Genomic DNA, 17,766 nt, shown 5'->3' with positions numbered 1-17,766 from the left:
TGGTGCACTATAGTTCGTTGTATCTCTGGCCACGCTTTCGCTTCCATCCCCAACAACTTTATCAGTTATCTCTGCACGGGTTCTGGGAGCCCATGTATCAGTATATAGTAAAAGATAGCTAGTGTTTTGTCCCACGGCTCCCGCGTTTCCAGGCGCCACTTCTCCTGAATTTCTTGGATGCAATTAACAGGATCCTCATTCTCATGCATTTTGCATGACGTAACCGCCCCTATATCTGATGTCGGGGTACTGTACCCTTAATGCCTGCCATACCGCGTGTTTACAGTTTGCAAATGGCGACCCATTGTGCGATGTGTTACTGATTATCACCCCGCCCTCTTCCAAATGCCATCTGCAGCATCGCCCAAAATTGAAACAAGAGCCCCTTGACGTCACCAACTGCTAGCCTATGCCCTGCTGTCAACTTTTCCATTTCGTATATCCATTTCCCTGCCCCTCCGCTCAAGGAGGGCATTCTCACTTAATGTTCTCCTTGTCTGCATGCTTCCAGGGTACATATTGTGGCCTTGTCCCACCCCTTTCCAATAAGGGCATCTGCGTGTATTTGGCTATTTCCTCCTGTGTGCGCTTATGCAGTGTTGTCTGTATGTCTTCTGTATCCTCCTCCATATCGGACAATTCGTCAAAGATGTCTATGAGGTTGTGTGCATGAGTTGCGTCTCCTGTTCTTCTGTCTTCCCTGCGTTGGCATGAATGGCCCTTGTTGTGTGCTATTGCCGTCCCCTCCCCTTTGCACCCCGGGAGATCTCTGAGTCTATTGACATATGGCGTGTGTGTGACTGACGATGTTACTGTCTCTAGTGTATCCTCCCTCCTCGTACTTGTACCTTCCTGTATTGCTGTTATCCCCTATTGTGTTCTGCATTCCCATGATGACCCTGTGCATGTACGTGTGATGTAGAGTTTGCTGAGCCCCTCTACGTTTTCATCGCCCAGTCCTCCACATTGTTCTTCCTCATCCTCGTCACTGCAGAACCCCCCTGAGAATGTGAGATTTGTGCGTCGGTGTGGGTATCATACTGTTACCGTTTCCAAATCTATGTCCTCGCACTTACCTGCATCTACAGCATCCGCCCCTACCTGGGGTGCTGTCACCACTTCACTACCGCGCATACTCGATTTACTCCTCACATCCCTGTCATTTTTTTTTCGCACTTGTTCACCTGGCTGTTCATCCTGATTTCCCGCATCCGCCCTGACCCTGCGTAGTTCTCTGATTATGGCATCACTCACCTTGCTCAGGGCCTCCACATCCCTCGTACTCTCTTCTAAACTACCCCACGCTAGTATGCTGTCTATTATCCGGCCCTCTTCGTACTTACGTGAGCTCTCTGATATGATATTTTTTCTTCCAGAGTGTCATTTCACTGTCAGCCTCTTCTCTTTCTTCTTCCCTTCTCCTATTCTCCCACTGTTCCATATGTGCTGTCCTTTCTGTGATACCCCATTTGAGTGCCTCCCCCCGCTCCCTTTCTTCTTTCCCTTGCTGCTCAAGTTCCATCCTCTCCCCTCTTTCCCTCCCCAGCTGCACCTGCCTCTCTAGTTCCTTTAGTTCAAGCTGCATAGTGAGTATGCTTCATGTTCTCTTTAGTTCGGCTATCTTCCCTTCCAATCTTGCTTCTTCCTCCTTTGTTGAATTCTCTTCTTTTCTGTTACTTACCTCTTCCTCCCTCTGCGCCTGTTCTGTTTCCACTCTTTCTGTTGCCTTGATCGCCCCCCTCTTCTTTTTCCATAGTCGTCCCCTGTAGCTTTAAAAGCACCTGTGCTGCTATCCATTCGTCCGGCCCTGTTCCTGCTAACTCAAGCTGTGCTTTCCTTATGCCGTCATCATTCATCTGTGTCCCTTCCATACCTACCGTGCACTCTTTAAGTGACATGTTTTGGTAGTGCTCTCCTGACACATATGGTGGAGGGTTGTATGTAGGGTTTGAATATCCCTCTGCTGCTGTCAACTCTCGGAGCTTGGGTGCTTCCTTTAATTCTCTATTCGGTTATAGAGCTTCTGTCTCTTCCTCGCTCTCCTCGGTGTTGTCTACGATACCGCTGGGAGGGGCCTGAGGCGGAGTGCACCCCTCTTCCTCACCATCCTTTTCTTCCTTTACCTCTTGCATGCTCATCATCCCAGGGCCATATCCCTGAAACATTCTCCAAAGCTGAAAGATCTCCAAATGGTTTGCCAACTTCTTCCCCTTGTATGTGTTGTGTAAGTACGCTAGCAATTAATCAATTAATGTTGAGTTTCCTTGCAAAAGCTACCATTAGGCGGCCAAGCGATTCTTATTCTTTCATCTGTACCTTTAGTCCATTCTATACTGTACTTTACTATCTTATCTCTGTATGTTGGCAGTGTTTTACAAATATATTGGAGTGGTGTTGTCAACGTGTGGTATCCATGGTGGGTCCCTATCCCATAGTACGACAACATTTTAAAATATATATCACTGTTACCTGGCCACTAGTTGGGGACGATTCTACGCTGTTAGTAGGAAGGAAGAAATGAGCGTTAAAATCCTCTTAATCACTTCAGCATCTATTTCTCTGTTGTCTTGCGCTGTCCTCCGACATGCCCCTCTGCGCTTCTAGGGCCCCCTCCGACTCGTGGCATGTGGGGTTCCCTGCGACCCCGCACTTGGCGCGGCATGCTCTTGGGCTGCCCTGCCCTCTCGGGGTAGCCGCTGCTCGGCACGCCCGTGTTACTGTTTGAGCTCCTCCTCTCCTCTATTGCCTCACAGCCTGCGCTACGTATATTTGTGCCGTCCCACCCACACAGGTGGTACCACAACCCGGCACATCCCCCTCGAGGACGTGCCTGTGTTCTCCGTGCGCGGCCACCTGCTCACCTGCACCCCACCATAGCCGCTGGCTGCGGCTCTATACTTCATTAAAAAAAACGTGATGTCCTATGCAATACTCTATGGGTGACATCACCAGCTGACACAACCTACTACGTACACACAGTTTGAACATGTAATGTGCGCCACTTTCCCCATAAGAAAACCCCACAATCCCGACATCTGTCTTCCCACTACCCCTGGAGTGGAGTTTCCGTTAATCACCTTTCTCAATATAGTTAGTCTGCACCCGCTGTGTCGCCTTGCGTGCAATACGTTCCCTCACCAGGGGAACCTAACCAGCCAACTATCTTCTGCAATCTGCGAGAGACTCTGGCTACCTCCTGCGGGAATCCGTCATCTATTCACTGAGCAAAAACACTCAAATAATAAGAATCCTCATCTACTCGTTGAACTACAATGCCGACTCATAGGAATACCACACCCCCATACATGTGTTCGCCATCTAGACCAATCAACACAAGAAGGGACTACCTCTGCTTCGTTCCCTAGAACACCTCACGTGCCGATCAACACCAATACACAAAATTTTGCGACAATGTAAAACCACCTGCCACCCTATTTATAATTCCTCCCCCCACCCGCATTACACAATATTTCTCATTGTGTGGCCCATACTCACATTAGGCTCACGTCTGCCCGTGCCGCTCGGCTGCGGCCACCCCTCCCAATCAGCTCGCCACTTCCCCTCGTCTGGACCGCATCTGGACATTCACCAACTGCAGACGGGAACATTTTGAAGTTGGCTCCCGACGGCCAATCTCTGGTTGCGCAATCCGGTCGTCTCCCAGTTCCGCGATGGTCCTGCAGTCCTCCAAGGGGCAATGGCAGAGGGGGCCGCGTTGCCGGGCCACCTTATCAAAGACGATCTCAGTGGGAGCCTCCAACGTGTTAGGGTCATTTCTGGTGATCGGCATAGCGCTACCTGGGTTCCGCAGACATTCAGCTCTCAGAAGGCCCTAACTCCTTCCACGTCCCAAAAAAGTAGAGGGGCCACACAAGAACAATTAGTTGATGTTGTTTATTAGAAGAAACAAGCAGGGACAAATACATGGAGCGTAGGTTCCAGGCAACTTCTGATAATAGTCGGGCTTGCAGGCCCGTTTTGTTCCTGAGTGACATAACAGTTTGATTCACCTGCGAAAGCTCATCCCCGAACCTATCACTACTCCGGGTTGGTTCCCCGAGTGGTAGGTTCAGTATAGGACCATATAGTAGAAAGGATATCAGAGGTCAGGTGGTCCGCTTGGTTCGTCCCTAGAAATTGTTACTTTGAAAATGATACATGGAGAAAGTTAGTGATTGGTTGTGTGGTATTGTCGTCAGTGGTTAGCACCCCGTGTCCTGATTGGATTGGCCCATCAGTGAGCCACTAACTCTGGGACCATTGTCGTTCCCAGCCCACGATGTACCTGGTGCTGGCAACAATGTATGACTATGTGTCAGTGAAAAACAATGGACAGGTTCTGCTACTGCCATTAGAGCGCTCCTTTCCCATCGCCGCCTGTGTCTAAGTTGTTACGACTTTGTTGCAAGAGGGGTCCCAGACGTGGGACACTAGTGCTTCTTCAGTCTTCGCGGATTGGCATCGTATCAGGTTCGGCCTGGTCAAGTTTTGAGAGACCGTGGCTGAGGCAGAATTACGGGGATTTAATTTGTATTTTGCTTCGGATAGTCGCAGCAGTGGCAGGTGTCACCTTGGCTTGGAGAGCACGGAATGTGGATTGCAACATTGTCACCTTGGCTGCGGTGGCTCCAGCCAGGGGCTGTTCTGCGTGCTCAGCACCTTGTAGCTCCGTATGAGCTGCTTCTGGCCTGTCGGCTCTGTTCTGAGGCCTACTTCGGCTTGGTTGTATGTTGTGGCATAATGTCCATAGGGCAAGGGGGTGTGAGGCGCAGTGTATTTCCTTGTACATCGGTCTATCTATAGGGTCTTATCACCAGGGTTAGTAGCATGAAGCCTCTGCAAGCCTATACACAAACTCTTCCGCCGTCTTGCGTTTCTGCGATGCGGTTGCTGGTCTATGTGGAAAATAATAATGATGCATGTCTGTGAGTGTGCGCGGTCCGCTAAGTCATAGCACTGAGCGCGTTCTTCGTGTGGATTGGTGTGCGAATGATCCAGGTGTGCGGCAGCACATGTGTTTCTTTCTATCGCGGCTATGTCGTCATGTCATCTCTAATGATGGCAGCTTAGGTTGCGAAGCGTTTAGTCGAGCTGGTCCATGCGATACGTCCCAGCTCTGTCTTGGTTCCCGCCGCGTGTCTTGGGCGGGATACGGCCTGGTTTCGCAGGTGGAGTATGGTCACGGTGTGCTTTGGCATCCGGGGCAGTGGGCAGAGGGGTGAACTTGTGCGGCCGGAGGTTCTTTGGCTGTGACGTTGTCTTCCAAAGTTTGGGCGTGGCTTGAGGGAAGGGACCCTCCCATTTTACCTCTTCACAGTTGTAATAGCACCCAAATGCAAATGCCAAAAGTTGTCTTGACTATCGGAAACCTTGTAAATGCTTTAGTAAACCACGCAGACCAAAGGTAGAACACAAGAGTACTATATTTATATGTGACTCTGTGATTAATGCCTTAGCAAGCCAATGCCTAAATTGCATTTCACAAGGGTATTGAACCCATTATTAACACTTAGTTTTAGTGTTTAATAACCCTACATGTTTTGTTCCTATGAGATTTAACACCTATTTAAGGAACTTCTTCAGGGGCATAAAGAGTCACTGTGGCCGACCGTAAAGGTCTGGTTGTAGATGGTTTCAGATAAGCCCAGTCAGGGGCTTGTTGATGTTCAACGTAAGTTTCAATGTGACGTCGCAAAGATGAATCCCCAGTGGAAGATTGTAATATACGTCTTTCCACAGTCTCTTGTCTTCCTAATAGAGCATGAGAGTCTAGACCAAACCTGGATGAAAAATAGGAAAGGGACCTAATTAGTGAGGGTCACCTAAACGCCATACCAGAGTAGTAAATAAAACTGGATTGCTAAGGGCGCTTACCAGTAATTCAATTTGGCACTGCGTGCAGGGTGATTGTGGAGGTTCTCAGTGTTGCAGTCACCACTAACCCTAAGGACATACAAGGAGAGGATAAACGGTCCTATCATCGCTCACATCAAGAAATAGGTGCTGTGAAGTACTCGTGATGGTAAACAAGGGAGTACAAGGAAACTCCTTAGACTGGTCAAGGAATTATGTAGACTGTGAATGGTCTCTGACCTGTAAAAAAAAACAAGTATTGGTCAGAAGATGGAAGGTGGCGTAACTACAAAAATAATTGCAAAGATAGTTGCAAAATAGTCGTAGGCCGCCTGGAAATTCGGGTAATAATCAACCCGTACAGAGGTCTATAATGACAGATAAACAAACGCATCCCCGTTCTACCACCTAAGGGTTCTCACTCGTATAGAGAGATATAATTAAAATCATTTTGCAATAGGTGGTAAAAAAAAAGAGTGCTCGGGCGGTAGGCAAGACACGTTGATGTCACATGTTAAAAGTTCCAATAATTCCCTTTCTGGTTCATCTTTTTCCATAGCCTAAGAGTTGGCAGTGGCCACGTCCTCCTCTCTACTTATGCTCTCTGAAAATCCCATCAATACCCAACTGTAAAATCACGTCCTTTGGCCTGAGATGTTCAATAGACCTCTTAATGACTACTAACCCTAGTAAAGCACACTTACATGTGATCCCTTCCCCAGTGAAAGGTCACTAAGTAGACCTAATGAAAGAAACTGCAACTTTGTCTGTCCATATACAGATCCACCTTCAGTCCTCTCAGGTTCCCATTACCCAACCTTACTCCCTTGCCCAAACATGGAGAGCCCAGAGTGTGTAGAGTGTTCCTGGTGTTTGTTGGAAACTCTCCTGCTGCGTGGATGCAGTGTGACTTTGGCAGTCTCTCTTTTATTACCATCACTTTGCCAGCAGGAAGAGACAGACTTTGTGTACTTATACCTCACTCCGTGCAGAGCCCGCAGAGTGTGTAGAGTGTTCCTGGTGTTCGTTGGAAACTCTTCTGCTACGTGGTTGCTGTGTGACTTTGGCAGTCTCTCTTTTATTACCATCACTTTGCCAGCAGGAAGAGACAGACTTTGTGTACATATACCTCACGCCGCGCGCAGTGTGTAGAGTGTTCCTGGTGTACGTGTGTGCCAGAATGCCGAAGTGAGGAGGTTTCCCCATCTCAGCCGAGTTTGCTTTCTAGGACCAGTTTGGTGTTGGGTGAATACTTCCTCTCTCCTGCACTCGTCCCTGCCCTTCAGTTCTACAAGCCTATGTGGCTTTTCGTGAGGGGCTAAGTGGCTTTACACACTATTTAAATCTTTACATCTGTCTGATTCGCTGTGACCATGAAACCTACGAGACAGCATAGGTACGGTGTCTGCAGTGGGGCAAATAATCTGGGCAAACGCCCTCCGAGCCCCGGCAGGCACATTGAATCATCCAAAAACACACTGCTCTCAAAGATTAATTGGGTCAAACTGAGAATAATACACTAATGCAGCCTAAAATGAAGGGCTTCTTATCAGCAGCCACACGGCTTCCATCGGCTAGTACTAATGAATTTTACTCTTCACACTGTTGTTTCTCCAAATAACCCTGAAATCAACAATAGTCAACTCTCCTTCATGACTGACAAGGACGGTTCCTTATTAAACCTCTGCGTGAATCTGAAGCGGAACTCACTGGGGCAAAGCTCGATTCAATATAACACCATAATTGGCACTAATCTATCTGCCAGCCCTAATCTGGACGAACTTGTTTCTAGTTCGGAGCCTTCATGTGAAGAAGGTTCTCTCACGGAAGAAGCAGCAGCTCTGTCTAAGAATGGCTCCTTGTTAGAAACCGCAATTTCGCTTTCTACGGTAAATGCTACTCGATCAAACGATTTACACTTGCACTAACCTGGCAGCAGGTCATCACGAAGTGAAGTGTGTCATAGCTAAAGAGGTGGACGTTATACTAGATTGTAGATCAGAATTAAATTAAATAATCCTCCTGTTGCCCTTCGAGGAAAGAAATCAAACACAACCCGATTCGCGGCTGCAGCTGATGATTCGCCATAGCCATCCGGCAATACAACTCCTACCATAGATCTGGCTATTAATAATTCAACTTTGCAGCTGAATGTTACTTCTACCCGCCCCCCTAAACCACAGAGTGACTCATTAACTATCCTTGCAGAAACATAACAAGATGCGATTGAGACACTGGCCCTCATTACAATACGACGCTAAACCATGGCGCTATTAGCACCATGGTTGCTGCCGGTATTGTAACGAGTCTGCCATGGTGAAACGGGGAAGTACCACCCCATTCCAAGGTTGGCGGGCAGTATTTCCCCATTCCACCATGGCCCTTCCCCATTCCCATTTTCGCCCCATAGGGCTCAATGGGACTGGGGAAGGCGCTAAGTACGGTACCGCAAATTGCGGTACTGTAATTATCGCCAGGGTCCCTTTGCGGGACCCTGCAATAACGGCTGGTTCGAGCCGCCGTTATGGGAATTGGGTGCTAAGGGATTACCGGTACCGGTACCGGTAATCCCTTAGCACCAGGGTCGTAATGACCCCCACTGTGTAATGAGATCTCTATGCTAAAAAGCCCACCTAAGGAGTAGTCTGAGCGCGGGATGCACCTGAATCTCAGGAAACAGGCTCCTTGTCTAAACAGGGTGGAGTTTCCTGAGATTTCAAAAGCTTCCAAACCTAGGTGTATTGAACATGACACACCCTCCCCCTCCCATTTTACAAACAACTACGATCATGAAAGACTTGTCCAATGGTCCCCGAAGTTCAACTTGTCTTGTGGCCCTGTTACCCAAATGGATTTGTAATAACTGATGGCTCTGTTCCTAAGCATCCCAAAATAGCTGATGGAAGCAAACGTGTAGATGCTACATATGTGGTTAACCATTTTAACTCTTACTCGAATACAAGAATTATTCCGAATAGTATTACTGGATCATCAAGTTTTAGCCATATTGATAACAGAGGTCCTGGAGGTTGTTTAGATCACTGTGTTAATCCATATTTTGACCCAAGAATACTAACACTATTAGCAAATATGGTTAAATTATAAGAAGTGTCTCCTATGGCTAACAGTCCTGTGGAACTTCGAAGCGGAATAGTCCCACAAATTGGGTGCTTGGAGAACTTGCTTCACCAGCCATTGCATCTTTGCTGTGTTCCTGTGTAGGAGCTTTGGCAAAAATGGGGTTTAAATTGACTATGTGTCATTATCACCCCTCTAGCCACCAGAATGACCTGATAGCAGTACATCCATGTCCCTCACTGAATAGTGTAGAACAGTTTTCCAAGGTTTATATTAATAGACAACTTGACAAGCAATCGATCAGGGCAAACCCGTCTATTTTTCCTATTGAGAGAGAAAATAACATAGATCGGAAGCCAGCTCAATTGGGTCAGAAGCATTATTGACCACAAAAAAGCTTTGATTCTCTAAAGTGGATTTGTTGCAATACCCAGGGTTTTTAGTTCCTTCTTGAAACATCCAGTCGGTATTGCCTACATTAAGTCCCGCAACATATTTATTCTACATGAAACTTTGGCGACTGAGGACTTCCATATAGATGGATACAATATACTATATGTGCATGCTATAAGAGGCAATCATGGACGACCAATTGGTGGTTTAGCTATAGGTGCCCAGTCTATGCGTATGTTACAGCCCTATTGTGTGGTGTATAATAGAATATTGATAATTGACATTTTATCTCCTCCTGGACGTTCTTGGGTTAACGCTCTTTTACATATTATTGATAACAGTATAGGTAATTGGTATGAATACTGCCCAGGAGGGAATGTTATTTTGGTAGGAGATTTAAACGTGCCTAGAATGACAGAATACAGTTGGCATCGCCTTGAAAATTCCTACAAAGATTCGGTATATGGCCTTGCACAGGATGAGTACAGGGGTGACGCCAGATGGGCCAAGGCTTTTAATATGCACGATCATGCTTGTCTAAATTGTAAATATAGTTGCACTGAGCTTCCATTATACACTTGGACTAACGGGACTAGTTCCTCATCTCTTGATTATATATAATAATAATAATAATAATAATAATTAATATATCTTGATAGTAACCTTTGGGACTGTTGTAGGGCTCTATCGGCTTCATTTACTGCACTCAGTGATCACGCTTTATTAGTCTTGAACTATAAGCTACCATCTGTTCATAATTTTAGCCATTTAAATTATCATATTTCTGTGAACGGTTCGGGCAATCGTATCATATGGAGAAGCAGGAATGTTATTAAGATTAGCAAGTTTATCAATACTAACACTACCACTCATTATAATTGTCTCGTTATTCACCAGTAGGACCTGGCTAGCCTGATGACATTACTGCGCAAATTACTCAAACTCAAATTGGGACTTTGTAATATCCCTAAAAATAATAATATCTGTTTTGATATATCAATACGCCATTCCAAGAAAAATCTCTGAAAAAATGTATCCAGATGAACAAAGATTTAACTACACTTGGCCTGAAGGCACATGCTAATACCCAATAATAAATGCGCTCAAAGCTCACAAATTCTCCATCACCAATGCTAATTGGATATATTTATTTTATCTTCTTAAACAAAAATTATGAAAGTAAGTTTTGGACTATGGCAAGTAGCTTTTTAAACTCAAAACCTCAAATAGAGCTACATTCTATCGGCAAATTCGATTGGATTAGAGCCATTTGAGAATTGTATTTTGTTCCAGGTTGTCCCCACACTATGGAAACTCCCTATTTGCCTATTTCTTAGAAGGCTTTGAGCAAGGCAAATATTATTATGATAATTAAAGCCCTTAATAATTCACACGCTCTGGGCCTGATAGTTTGGCTAATGCTGTTATTTTGGACATTCGTTTTGGAGCAACCTTTCTGTAAAATACTGAAAGATGGCATAATTCCCACTAGCTGGCATAGACCTATACTGATCCCTATTCTTAAAAAGGGCGATCAAGCCAACCCCCAAAACTATCAATTATTGGCTATGCTTGATGTAAAACTGTTTTTCTACTATACTGCTAAATTTGCTAAATTAACTAAGTGGGCTTTGAAGGTTGTACTATTATCTCCATTTCAAATGGGTTTCTGCAAAGGGCACAACACCTTACATAACATTAGTGCTCTTCAGTCCCATATATCGGCATGTAAAAGCAGAGTAAAAGATAGACTATATTTATCCTTTATAGATTTTAGTAAAGCATTTGATACAGTATCTAGACCCCCGCTTTGGACCAAAGTGAGTAACTGGGGTATTGATCATACTTTACTGCATTTTTATGATTGCTCAGCATACCGATACGACTGCGGTTGTTCGTATGAGCCAATAGGGGGAGATCACCTCAGAAATGGCAATTAACATTTGAGTCTAACTGGGCTGTGTATTAGCCCCAAGTCTGTATAATTTATATGTCCGTGCTCGTATCTAGCCAAATATTATTGAATCCAAATACGAAGATTCATTGTATTTCTTCGATTTAATATATTGCCCACGTTAGAGCATACAGGGAGATGGACTCATTTGCCTATAGATGAGAGGATATGTCGATTGTGCGAACTGGATATCGACTCTGCCTGGCATCTTCTTAAGCAATGCAAGAAATTGCAAGCTAATTATATTAAAAGCTATTCCAGATGTGTTACCAACATTGAGCATATTGTTGGTGATCAATTCTGGAATGCTATTTATTGTGCAGAGTCTATTATAATGTATTTATTTATTTTTCATTTGTATAGCGCACACAGACCCTTAGGCATCACTGCTGTGTCATTTCATGTCTGGTAAGAAGCTTTTTTTACTGATTCCTACATCCTAAAACTTATACTTATTACTGATCTGTGACAATTGTAAAACTTTTTTTATCATGTTGTCCACATACTGCTGTTTAATTTTTTTCAGCTCAGGTTTTAGATTGAATTGTATTGCCTTCATATAAAGTGATGAATATTTATTAGATTTCTCTGTTAATAATATGTTATTTTCTTTTATGTCTTGACATGGGATATATATGAGGATTTGTTATTAATTATTGTGCTTATTGATATGTGTACCGTGAAATATTTATAATATGTGTAAATGTTTGTTTATAACCAATATCCTTATATTTCATGAATGCCCAGAACCACCTTTCAATTTCAATTATTTTGACTCTATATGCTACAGGCTTGATATCCACTACATTAAGTGATATAGTTTTTTGTAACTTAGTGTCAAAGATAGATTTGACAATAAAGCATACTTCGCTCCAGAATCAATCACCATGCCAATATTCACCCCTTCAATCTTATTTTTACATGTAAACATTTATTAATATTTCCAAAAATTTCAACAAGAAATTATTTTCCTTAACCCCACAGCCCCTTTTACTCCCCCGGTCCATCCAAACCAGTTCTTTCAAATGACAATGTTCTATCCCTTCCAGCTGTCTCTTTTATCCAGAGTCGCAGTAAGTCAATGAGATACCTTCTTTCACAAAGCAAATTGCAGGAAAAATAAGGATTTCACAATAGACCCAAGAGTCTCATGCTCCTCAGGCACCAGGCCCCCCTGGAAAATGAAAGTGAAGGCAGCCTCCTCAGCTCTGCTCAATAAGCAAAAGCTCCCAGTAGGGGGTTTTTGCTGCTTGTTTAGTGCTGCAAGGCCAGAGCCGAGGAGGCTGCCTGAAATCACAAAATGGATGCTAGTGCTTGCAATTTTAAAGTTTGAGCTTTATTTGCTCAATACTTTCCATAGGGACTTAAAAAAAGATATATTTTAGATATTTGTTTTATTATTGGCCATCTTTTTGGCCAATAATATTTCTGACCGAACCATTCCTTTAATTTATTAGTTCTACAGGAAGCTGCAAAATGCCCTCGTCTGTTACATCTTTTGCACAGAGCTTTGATGGCTGGGCATTTGTCACTGCTCGCAAAATGAGAAAAACGGTCACATCGAAAACATCTTCTCCTGTCGTCTTCTTTCTTTCTTTCTTTCTTTCTTTCTTTCTTTCTTTCTTTCTTTCTTTGTGCTTTCCAAATCTCTTCTTCGCACCTTCTTTCTTGACACTTTGCTTCTTTTTTTCAGATCTCCTTGGTTGCACTGCTGAAACCTCCACAATTTGTACATCTTTGGTTCATGTCTGATTCGACTCTGTTTTCTAACTATTTCACACATTTGTGCGTATGCTCAACTTGCTTTGCTACTCTTATAACTTCATGAATAGAGGGATTACTTTTGGACCACCACGCCTTCCTCACTTTTTCATCTGTACATTCAAGCAAAAACTGCTACTGCAGTGTTTCATTTAAAGTGCTATCAAATTCACATGAAGCTGCTAAACCTCTAAGCGCCATGATATACTGTTCCACAGATTTTCCATTACTTGTCTTCTTTTTGCAGCAATGATACCTTTCCAGGATAATACTCACACACGTCTCATAATGTTTGTCAAGCATTTCTATGCACTTCTCATACTCCGAAAGGTTTGCAGACTCCTCCTCAGAAAGTGGTAGCACATTTTCAAATTGTTCTTGACCATAATTGCCAAGACAATTCATTAGAATACATTTCTTTCTTTCACTAGAGAAGTTTTATCCATGTACAGCAAGCACATAGTAGTCAAACCGTGTATTCCATCTTTTCCAGGGTAAGTTGGGTTCCCCATGAACATTCAAAAAGTAATTAGGTGGAAGTACACCTTGCATAGCCATATCACTATAAAGAAACAGAGATGTATGGCAGTGCAGCAGTAGTCCTTGTATTGTATTATATTGGAACAGGGATTCCGACTAAAATTATTATAATTTCTTTTCTTTAAAGAAAAATCTTTTAATCCTAGAAGCAATGTAGGCTGAGTTGACAGTTTTTGTTAGTGCGAATGTCTTGAACTTTAATTTCTTGAAACATCAAGAGTTCTGCAACTCTACATGAAATTGCAAGTTTCTGAACTTTCCAATAAAGCATCAATAAAAGATTTTAGACAATTGTCAAGCAACTGGTGCCTTGCCAGGAGAGTTATGTGCGCGCGTCACTGTTTGCTGTTAAGCAAGATTAATGTTGCTGGTTACCAAGGTAACCAAAATGGTGGTGCGTACGCACATGCATGAAAGTCCTTTCTTTGTAGTAGCCCTGTGTTGTCTGGCAGCTGACACTTGGCTCGCGCGTCACGGTAATCTGCAAAAGGCAGTAATTGTCAATGGAGCACTTGCCGCTCAGCCTCCTGTGCCATCTCGCTCTCACCAATCAGACTCGCTCTCTGCTTATGGCGTGCCCTCTTGCTCTTCCTCTGCTGAGCACGCTCCTTGCCCCTCACCGCTGTCCCATTTGCGCACCTTAGCTCCTTGCGCAATGAAGCGGGTCAAATGAGGGCTATCGCAGCAGTGCATAGCTAACCTGCAGATGTCGGGCAGATAAACCTTAAAAGATGGCACTGGCTCAAACAGGAGCCGGCTTCACTTGGATTTGCACAGCTACGGCTACTCAATGATGTTGCTGCGATGTACTTCGTCGCCAGTAAAATGATCGGAGGACAGGTACGTGGATAAAGTCTTCTTTATGAAGATCATACTTTCACCCTAACCGGCCTCTTATCAGGCTCTTAATCAACAGGCCAACAGTCCTGCGTCCTAATCTCTACATTCCATATTATACAATAACATTCTACCTGCTGGAGAATGCTACACAGTGTTTTAAAAAAAATGGAGACGAGCATAGGTCTAACTTTGGACTGATAGTGCCACGACCGTGCAGCCGTGCATCCTTGGACCTCTCGGGGCCCACGCCAATGTCCTTACTCCACACTGTCAGCTGCCACTGCCCTACATCGGTCAGTGCAGTTCCCACCTGGACTTACCAGCACATTCACCATTGACCATTCTGCATGAGTGTTTGGGCCTCTGCTGAGTCCTGGTGGCAACAATTCCTGTGGCCTCCTCCACCTAACTCAGCTCCCTTGAAATCATACGGTAGAGGGTGCACCTCACCCCTGGTGGTAAGTCATAGCTCTCAACCATTTGTGTCGCAAAGGTGGGTAAAAACACCCGATTTCGTTTTTGGCGGGTTCGAGCCCATTGAAATGAATGGGCGTGCAGGAGGCCTGGTGGGTGAGTCAGCTCTTTACAAGACCGGCGACACCCACCAAAAGCGTGTGAGTTGAGTAAACTTAACCATACTGTGTGGTACTCATCCCCACCCATGCAAATGAGAACGGTGCTATTTTGAATTGCCAAACATGGATGTCTGCATCCATGTTTTTTAATGTTTTCTTTTGCTTCAGGTCAGCACTGATTAACGGGTATGACAGAATGTGGAGCTCAAGTACCAGCAGGGCTTTACAGGTAGGCTGCCCAGGGTAATTATCCCCTCAGGCCTCTGTTTCTCTTTTATTAGGAGGCTGGGGCAGACACGTGTGAAATGGGGAGTGGCAGTAGCCCTTTTCTCTGTCAATTCACAGCTCGTTGGGAAGAGCCCCATAGCATTTTAAAGCCCTTCAACCTGTGCTGTTACTGAAAAGTAAATATGTGCACCACATAAACCTTTTTCTAACTAGAGAAGTGCTGGCTAGTCTGTGATGTGTCCAATTTGCTGTCATGAAAAGAATGTGTTCAAAATGTATGACCTTGCACTGTTTGCTGACAGTATGAATAATGTGTTAAAGAATGACTTCTGTGGTGTGAAAACTAGGGAAGTGTCTCGAATAACGTATGGAACAATCAGACTGTCCTCGCTGTAAGTGTCTCATCATATTGCTCTATGATAATCGTGGTCCTGTATTTACCATGCAGTTTTACGACTGTCAGTGTACTGAATCACAGATAGGAAACATGTATGTCTATTCCTAAGCCCAAACTTTTCATAAGAAACAAAAAGAATCTTCGAGACAAAGGGGATCATTATATGTCTGGCAGTATACGTTAAAAGTGGCAGTAACGGCATTACTGCCACTTTTACATGCTGCCAAATTAGGAGCCGACGGTAATACCATTCCTGGTAATACCACCAATGGTATTACCGTAAGCGAAATCAACTCTGAAGTTATTAACGCCAATGTAATTACAGCTGAAATTACAAAAAAAGGCTACCGCCATATTACAAGCGTTAATATCACCAAAAGCACACTGCATTTACCTCCACCTAAAAGGTGGAGGTAAATGCGTACAGGTGATGGAAATTAAGCCAAAGGTGCACCCAATCCACTCACGAAGGGAACATAAGGCCCACACCTTCCCTAAACACACTTTCCAACATCATTGTGTGACCACCACCCCGGCACAGGGGTGTCATCTGAAAATGCATACAGCAACCGGAAGCGGTACCACTTGATAGGCTCATGAGTTGTTGTTACCATACCCTTCCCCTAGAAAATACTGGGGCGAGAAAAAATAGGACTTACCTAAGTGAAGCTCCTTTTCCCAGTACTGCGGTGAAGAAGGACAACCCCAGTGTCTCACAGGGGAGTCATAAGATCAGTACTGTGATGAGGCAGAAGTGTAGAGTCATGAGGATCACCTCTAAGAACCACATTCAACAGTCTAGTGTTTCCCCAAGTCCTATTGGCCGGAGTCAGTATAAAAGGGAAGACAGGATCAGGAATTATGAGCCAAGCCTTCCCTGGAGGAGCAGGGATCAGGAATCCTGTGCTGTAACAGAAGGGGTTGTGAACCGCTGTGCTTCCCACATAGAGTCGGAAACCTTGAACCTCAGCAGACTGTGGGGAACTGAGGTTAGCTGGAGTCTCCCTCACTGGGGGAACCAAGAAAGCCAGTGTGCCTCCCAGAGAGGCAGGGGGAACCCTGGAGCGCTAGCAGTATGCAAGGGACTAGGGAGAGCTATCCTCAGAGGAGGAATTCTGTCAACCAGATACCAGCCGAGCAGACGAGAGCCAGAAGTGAAGCCGTGAGTGGAGGCGAGAAAGAACCCCAACGCAGTCCAGGATAGAAGGACTGCTTGGGCTATTGACGAGGCAATCCAGCAGGCATCCTGGAGAATGGCAAAGCGCCTGAGAAGGCGGACACGTAGCTGAGGAGAAGCTGACATCTGCAGCAGACTCTGGCTGTTCACCAAACGCTACCTGAGTCCCAAGGAAGAGAGCAGCTGCTCGGGAAACTATGGTACCTGCAGAGAAGAGACAAACAGTTATGCAGGTTTCCTGAGCGGTGCTAGGGGTCCCAGGGAGCAACGGGGTGAAGGCATAAGATCCAATAAGAGGGTCTTGGACAAATATTGTAAGTCTGGGATCTGCACCCAAACTGAGAGAATTGCTTGGCAGGAGAGTGAACCAAGCCATTCTAAACATTGCGAGTCTGGGACCTGCACCCAAAGTGATAAGAGGGTCTGGGTCTGGGAATGGACAATGCAAGGCTGTGACCCACTTCCAAAACCATGAGTAGAGAACTGCTAGGCAGGAGAGTAAACCAAGTGATTCTGAGCATTGCGAATCTGGGACACTGTGCAGAACTATTGTGTGCCTGACACCCACAACCAAGGTGATAAGAGGGTCTGGGATCCCGTGAATGAATATTGCAAGCTTGGGACCCACACACAAAGTAAAAGAAGAAGAATTAACACAGGAATCCTGTGTCACGTTTTGGGATAAAGCAGGGTGGATTCAAGAAACCTATTCTTGTGATTTATCCAGAGACATTTGCTTGAGAGAATACAGGGTTGGGAGGCCCAAAAGGAAAGTACGTAGAACCAATAGTAATCTAGGGGAAAGGATCACAATCCTAGCCTTGGAATTTTACACTTGTGGACAATTCTTTATTTCTGCAGTTTTTATATCCCGAGAGACTGGGGACTTTTCTATTGGTTGGAACCACAAAGAAGGCTTTACTTTTAGGAAAGATCCTCCTTGCACAGTTATTTTTAGTTACAAGCGTTA

The 17,766-nt window shown here is 44.8% G+C and overlaps 1 long non-coding RNA gene across 1 annotated transcript in view; it reads left to right on the top strand.

The window, feature by feature from the left end:
* Nucleotides 1-17,766, top strand: part of LOC138520967 (uncharacterized) — a 158,466-nt gene that overhangs the window by 108,526 nt on the left and 32,174 nt on the right. Inside the window, exon 3 of the long non-coding RNA XR_011282897.1 lies at nucleotides 11,642-11,686. This is a non-coding gene — a long non-coding RNA (uncharacterized lncRNA). The remainder of the gene's footprint in view (nucleotides 1-11,641; nucleotides 11,687-17,766) is intronic.

Source organism: Ambystoma mexicanum, chromosome 1q (assembly GCF_040938575.1).
Source record: "Ambystoma mexicanum isolate Mex_15411 chromosome 1q, UKY_AmexF1_1, whole genome shotgun sequence".
In the NCBI taxonomy this organism is placed as follows: Eukaryota; Metazoa; Chordata; class Amphibia; order Caudata; family Ambystomatidae; genus Ambystoma; species Ambystoma mexicanum.
This window is presented reverse-complemented; position numbering and strand designations above follow the sequence as displayed.